This window comes from Urocitellus parryii, chromosome 10, assembly GCF_045843805.1.
Source record: "Urocitellus parryii isolate mUroPar1 chromosome 10, mUroPar1.hap1, whole genome shotgun sequence".
In the NCBI taxonomy this organism is placed as follows: Eukaryota; Metazoa; Chordata; class Mammalia; order Rodentia; family Sciuridae; genus Urocitellus; species Urocitellus parryii.
Window position 1 is genome coordinate 27380335 of NC_135540.1, and position 7227 is coordinate 27387561.

At 43.8% G+C, this 7227-nt stretch overlaps 1 pseudogene; it reads left to right on the forward strand.

Annotated features, from left to right (window-relative positions):
* Positions 1-259: 259 nt before the first annotated feature.
* LOC113179977 (U2 spliceosomal RNA) lies at positions 260-437 on the forward strand (annotated as a pseudogene).
* The last annotated feature ends 6790 nt before the right edge of the window (positions 438-7227 follow it).

Consider the following 7227-nt stretch of genomic DNA (forward strand, 5'->3'; position numbering starts at 1 on the left):
ACAGGAGACTAAATCCAGCCTTTTTCTCCTTTAATGAATGAGATGAGCACTATTGACCCTGTCCCACCAGTCTTACTATTATACTGCTCCTCAACCTTGAATGAAATTCTACATAGAGGCTGGGGATACAGCTCAGTTGATAGAGTGCTTGCCTGGCATGCACAAGGCCCTGGGTTCAATCCCCAGCACCACAAAAAAAAAAAAAAAAAAAAAAAAAAAAAAAAGAAAGAAAAAAGAAATTCTACATAGAAGATAATATGTCACTTCTTAGCTTTTTGGTTAAGATCAATTATAATGTCTGTTTTTATCATTTTAATGTCTGAGATGTCCTCCATCTGAGGACAACATATTAAGTGGATTTTTGGACATAGGAGATGAAATAGGAGCTTGCTTCGTTCACTCTATGATATTATAGTACCTTTGGGTGCACACCACTTGAGGAAAAGAGAAAGGAGAATATACTGACCATCCAGTGCACACCTATTACTCTGCATCTGACTTAAAGTCTGCCTTCTAGGGCTCAGTGGTTGAGGACTTGCCTAGTGTGCTCAAGGCCCTGGGTTCAATTTCCAGCACCACCACCACCCCACACTAAAAAAAAAAAAAAAAAAAAAAAAAAAAAATCCGTTTCTAACAGTTTCCAGTTCTCCTTTTAACAGCTCTTTGCTTTTGTAGGAAAACTAAGGATATTACCAGAGTCTTAGGAAAAACAGGTGGGTTAGTGTATTTGGGGTACTGTGAAATATGAATTTTCCTAAAAGTGACATTATTTAGCAATTGGAAATGTGTTAGCTCTAGCTTTTTTTATGGGTAATTTTTTAATGGTTAAAAAATATGTAACTTAGAGTAGGAGTGTAGTTTAGTAACAGTTTAGTAACATGCTTAGCCTGGGTGAGGCCCTGGGTTCAATCTCCAGCACCAAAATATATATGTAAAATAAATTGGGCATCTTTACCTGCAGCAGGCAGCTTGAAAACTGCAGGTGCAATTTGAAGAAAGTCATTGTCAAGTTCCCAGCTGCTATTCAGCTAGGAATTTACCATTTACCATTTTGATCGTTTTTAGGTGTAGTGTACTACTAGGTGACATAAAGTACATTTTATGGGTATTTTTAAAATATTTTACTGCTCTCAAAGGTTCCTTTCCTACTGGTTGAATAAGCCATGTCCAGCAGATAGTATTCAGGGACGCTTCATTTCTCAACTTTGCTTTGACAAATGATGAGTAATTATATTCCTCCCCTGATTTGGGGGGGGGGGGCAGTGCTGGGAATCAAACCAAGGGCCTAGGAGAGCTCTCTGTCACTCAGCGACATCCCCAGCCCCTTTCATTGGTTTGCTTATTTGCTTTCTCTCTTTTTCTTATAGTACTGGGGATTGAACCCAGGGTTGTTCCACCACGGAGCTATAACCTCAACCCTTTTTATTTTATTTTGAGGTAGGGTCTTGCAAAATTGCTTAGGCTGACCTTGAATTTACAATTCTCCTGCCTTGGTGTTACAAGTAGCTGGGATTATGGCTGTGTGCCACGGTGCCCAACTCTATCAGCTCTTTTTAAAAATAGAGATTCAGGGGCTGGGATCGTGGCTTAGCAGTAGAGCGCTCGCTTAGCACAGGCGGGACCCGGGTTCGATTCTCAGCACCACATAAAAATAAAGGCATTGTGTTGTGTCCATCTACACCTAAAAACTAAATATTAAAAAAAAAAAATAGAGATTCAAAGCTGGGCACAGTGGCACACATCTGTAATCCCAGCAGCTCGGGAGCCTGAGGTAGGAGGATCAAACCCAGCCTCAGCAATTTAGCAAGGCCCTCAGCAACTTATGGAGACCCTGTCTCTAAATACAATATAAAAAGGTCTGGGGATGTGGCTTGATGGTTAAATGCTCCTGTTAAGTGCCCCTGGATTCAATCCCTGGTACAAAAAAAAAAAAAGAGAGAGAGAGAGAGAGAGAGATCTAAAATGGAATGCATTGAAAACTGTCTTTGCTCTTCTGTTCTTAGCTTTTCTGTGACCTTTTATCCACTAGGGAGTTAGGTTGACCCTAAACTTTTTCTCCTTCAGCGAAGTGATTTCAATTTCATTGTCTATTAATAGACACTTTGCTGACACTTTAGTCAAGGTGGTTCTCACAGTGGTTCTTCTCTGAACCCTGCCCAAAGTTATTTATATCACTTTAGTTTTGAAATCCAGTAGTAGTATCTATAAACTCTACCTAAAATAAAACTCACCAAGGGTTTCCTACCAGAATAGGTTTCTGGGTTAGAGTCCTTCGTGTGGTCAGAACTGAGGCTCTGCTCCAGGGCAGACTGAGCTTCACCACCCCACCCCACCCCTCTGAGCTTCTCACTCTCAGCCCCACGAGGCCTGGCCACCTCAGGTCTGGCTGGTCTTGTCCTAAAGCAACCTTCCGGATGAAGGCAAGCACTTCTTTCCTGAGTTTCTTACAGTTGAAACGGTATGGCAGTATGGTACAAAGAGGAAGATGTCTGAAACATCTTCCAGGGCAGACCAGGTTTCAGACATCCTGAGCCATCTTCGTACCTCATGACCGATGATTGATTTGCTTATTTGTTCAAAAAAGGTTCGCTCTCTGATAAGTGGATGCCGATCCATAATGCCCCCCCATGGGAAAAATGGAATTTTGATTGAGCAAAGGGGAGGGAGGGAAAGGGAGGGGTAAGGGGGCAGGAAAGATGGACATCATTGCCTAGGTACATGTGTGACAGCACATAGGGTCCGACACTACATCATGTACAATCAGAGAAATGAAAAGTTGTGCTGCAATTGTGTGCAATGAATCAAAATGCATTCTGCTGGCATATGTACCTCATTAAAATAAAAATAAGTATATAAACATAGAAAGAAAAAGACTCAATCCCCAGTACAAAAAAGAGAAGGAAGAGGAAGAGGAAACTGTTGCCAAAAATATTAATGAAGGAAAGGCCTCATCACTGTAAGAATACGGTGCATGTCAAGACTGTCTTGGTGCTTACTGCTATTTGTCTCTTCCCCTCAGGATCCCTTCAACCTGAGTCCAAGCGTACGCCTGAGGCCCATAACTGAGAAAAGAAAGGTGCAGGGGTGAGTGGGGCTGATCAAGTCTACTTGAAGGACAGGCGAGAGGATGACCAACTCTGCCTGTGGGAACAGACAGGTGCAGAACCAAGTCCACCTTGGGGAGTGCAGACTAAGATCTCAGAAGCCTTCGCCAAGTGAGAAAGACTGGGCCTGGGAATGGGACTCAGCGTCAGAGTGCTCGCCGAGCATACACGGAGCTGGGGGTTCAGTCCCCAGCAGCTCAAGAAATAAAAATTAAAATAAATAAGAGCTGGGCCTTGTAGCACCTACCATCTTGTAAAATTATAAAAATCTGTTGGTAAAACGGGCATAGTGGTACACGCCTGTAATCCCAGCGGCTCGGGAGGCTGAGGCAGGAGGATTGGGAGTTAAAAACCAGTCTCAGCAAAAGCAAGGTGCTAGGCAACTCAGTAAGACCCTGTCTCTATGGGCTGGGGATGTGGCTCAGCGGTAGCGCGCTCGCCTGGCATGCGTGCGGCCCGGGTTGGATCCTCAGCACCACATACCAACAAAGATGTTGTGTCCGCCGAGAACTAAAAAATAAATATTAAAAAAAAAATTCTCTCTCTCTCTCTCTCCTCACTCACTCTCTCTTTAAAAAAAAAAAAAAAAAAAAGACCCTGTCTCTAAATAAAACACAAAAGAGGGCTGGGCATGTGGCTTAGTGGTCGAGTGCCCCTGAGTTCAATCCCTAGTACCAAAAAAAAAAAAAAAAAAAACTATTGATAAATCTGGCTTTACTACTCTGCTGCTCTTTGAGGGCGGGGACTGCCTATTACATAACTTAAGAAAGTTGAATGTACTACGTGGCTGTATTTATCCTTGCTGCTCTTATTTTTCAGAGACTGAGTTGACATCTTTTGTCCTGAATGACAAGTAGAAATGCATGGGAAAGCAACCGGTAAAGTGCTGCCCGGAAAGAGAAAACAGCACAGCAAAAACAAGAGCCGGGAATTCAGTGGGGGGTTTTCAGGGAACGTAAGGAATTCATTCCTGGAGTTTGGGGTGACTGTAGAAGAGGGGAATAGAGCAATGCTATGGCCAAGAACCAGTGTGGAGGGCCTTGTAGGCTCTGCTGAGAACTTGGACTTTATTCTGTAGGCAGCAGAAACTCATTGAAAGTAGAAAAATAATTAGACCAAATCTGTGTTGCAAAGGAATCACTGGCAGCAACATGGAGACATAAAGAAAGGGCAGAGGCAACCATCCGTCCTTCAGTTGTTTCGTTTTGTGTCTTTTTTTTTGTGCTGGGTCCTTAAAAATGTCAGGCAAGTGCTTGACCACTGAGTTACGTTCCCAGGCCCCACCAGTCTTTTTATGTGTGGACAATAGAAAGAAAGATATTGAAGAGAAAATTCAGAGCCTCACTATTAGGATTAAGAGAATGGAAAGAGTTAAAGATCGTATCAGGTTTCTATTTTGGGACTTGATCATTGTGCACGAAACCAAGATGGGAGATAGAAGACGCAGGTAGGGAGAAGCAGCGATTATGAATTCCATTTTGGATATTCTGAATTGGGGAATCTGTCATTTCCAGTGAGAGTCATCGTGTATGCAGTTGCTCATAGAAGTTCCGGGCAGAGAGACAGACTGGAATGAGGCCATTTGATTGGTGAGAAACCCAGAGAGGTCACACTGAGAGTAAAGAGTAGCAAGGGATTCAGGGCAACTGAGAGTCCCTCTCTCCTTTGTGAATGCTCATTGTCTTTTTCCCTTTTAGAAAAATTATCTAAAACCCAACAACAGGTCCTAGTAGATGGAAATGACACTGTTTTTTGTTTTACAAAAAGCCTTCAGCTTCTGGCCCTGTAAGAGGTGAGCTTGCACTTTCAGATTCAGGATTACTTCTCTGGGAGTTGACAGATACATCGTTTTAGGCAATGCCAGCACTTTTGTAGAATCAGCTCATCCAGGAGTTTCCCTACAGCCCTTGAAATGTCTGCACATGAATCTTCAGGTGCAGGAGCTCATCCCCACGCCAAAGGACATGCTTGAGTCAGAGCATCAAACAATAGAGCCTTCAAAATCCTTTTTATTGTCAACTGTGTTGAAATGTCTGCAGATTTTTTTTTTTTTTTTTTTGGTACCCAGGATTGAACTCAGGGGCACTCAACCACTGAGCCACACCCCCAGCCCTATTTTGTATTTTATTTAGGGTCTCACTAATTGCTTAGCACCTCACTTTTGCAGAGGCTGGCTTTGAACTTGAGATCCTCCTGTCTTGGCCTCCCGAGCCTTTGAGATTACAGGCATGTGCCACCATACCAGCTGGCTGAAGACTTTGTGATGTGAAGGGTCAAGTTGTCTCTGTCAGTGACCAAAGGAGGAGCCACAGGCAGGGTAAGTGAGGTAGGGCCTAAAGGCACAGCACAGGCCTGGATTGTGATAAGTGGTAAAGGTCCTGTTGACAAAGGTTGAGGAAGCCATTTGTGAGTAAATCCTTGGTGAAGAAGATGAGTAAAAGGATTAGAAGGTGAGAATGTAAGAACTTAATGGAAAAAAAATAGTTATTAAGGGAGCCAACTCAACAGTTCCTCATGAATATCATCCCATTAAAACATCACTATAGCCTGGCATGATGGTGCCTACCTGTAATCCCAGCAACTAGGGAGGCTAAGACAGAAGATCACAAGTTCAAATCCAGCCTCGGCAACTTAGTGAGGCCCAAGCAACTCAGCGAGACCCTGTCTCTAAATAAAATATTAAAAAGGGCTTAGGACATTAAAGGCAAAAGCTGAAGTACTTTGCTGGTGATATGGTCTTTCTCCCTTTTAGGAAAAATTGTCTAAAACTCAACAACAGGTCCCTAATACATGGAAATGACACTTTTTTTTTTCATAAGGTCTTTAGCTTCTGGCCCTGTAAGAGGTGAGCTGGCGTTTCTGGAGTGAGGAATACCTCTCTGCAAGTTGACAGATACGTCGTTTTTAGGCAATGCCAGCAGTATCCTGGAGGATTATGGGAAAGCAAACTAACCCTTTAGTGATGGGCAGGGTTCAAATCGGCAGAAGGAGAGAAGGGGAGGTAGGCGACCACGGACAGGAAGAATGGGGCAACCCCCAAAGAGAGCTTGCATACCAATCAGAATGATAATTGGAATGACAGGGTGGACATTTTAGCAAATAGACCTTCTTCTAAAACAAAAATCAGGTATTTCATTTTGTTACCATATTAGTTCATGACTCCTCTCCTCTTCTGGTTGTTCCCACCAAAAGCCTTGGAGTCGACCATTCTTGTCTCCCTAGCCTGCCTCGTGTACCACATCAGGCCTTGTCAACTGTACCTTTAGAACATACCTAGGATCTCTCTCCTGCTCAGCCCACCCGTGCTTGTGCCTGGTCCAAGTCACTGTGATTTCTGGCGTGGATTATGACATTGGCCTCCTCACAGGTCTCCTTGTTTCATTCTTGCCCTCACACGCCTGTTTTCAATGACAACGTGACAGCCAGAGGAATCCCCCGAAATGTACTCTGTTAAAACCCTTCTGTGACTTATTCTGTGCCTTATTGTTAAGTGAAAGTCAAAGAATCCACCGTGGCCTCTGAGGTGCTGACACATGCTCCGTTCTGTCCTCTGCTTTCTCTTCTGAACTCTCCTCCTCACACGACTCTGGCCAGACTGGCCTCTCGTAGTCACCCCCCGCTGCTGGGCTTTGGCTGTGCTCTGCCTGAATGTTCTTCACCCAGACAGTTGCAAGGTACACTGCTCAAGTGCCATCTTTTTTTTTTTTTTTAATTTTTAATATTTATTTATTTTTTTTTAGTTCTCGGCGGACACAACATCTTTGTTGGTATGTGGTGCTGAGGATGGAACCTGGGTCTCACGCATGCCAGGCGAGCGCGCTACCGCTTGAGCCACATCCCCAGCCCTCAAGTGCCATCTTTTTAATGAGTCCTACCTTGGCCTTCGTATTTAAAACTCTGTCAAGTCAGGCATGGTGGCACCTACCTGTATTTCCAGCCCCACAGGAGAGCAAGGCAAGGGATTGCAAGTTCCAGGTCAGCCTGGGCAGCTTAGTAAGACCCTGTCTGTCTCCAGATAAAAAATAAAAAGGAAGGGCTGGGGATACAGCTCAGTTGGTAGAGTGCTTGCCTCGCATGCACAAGGCCCTGGGTTCAATTCCCAACACCAGAAAATAAAATAAAA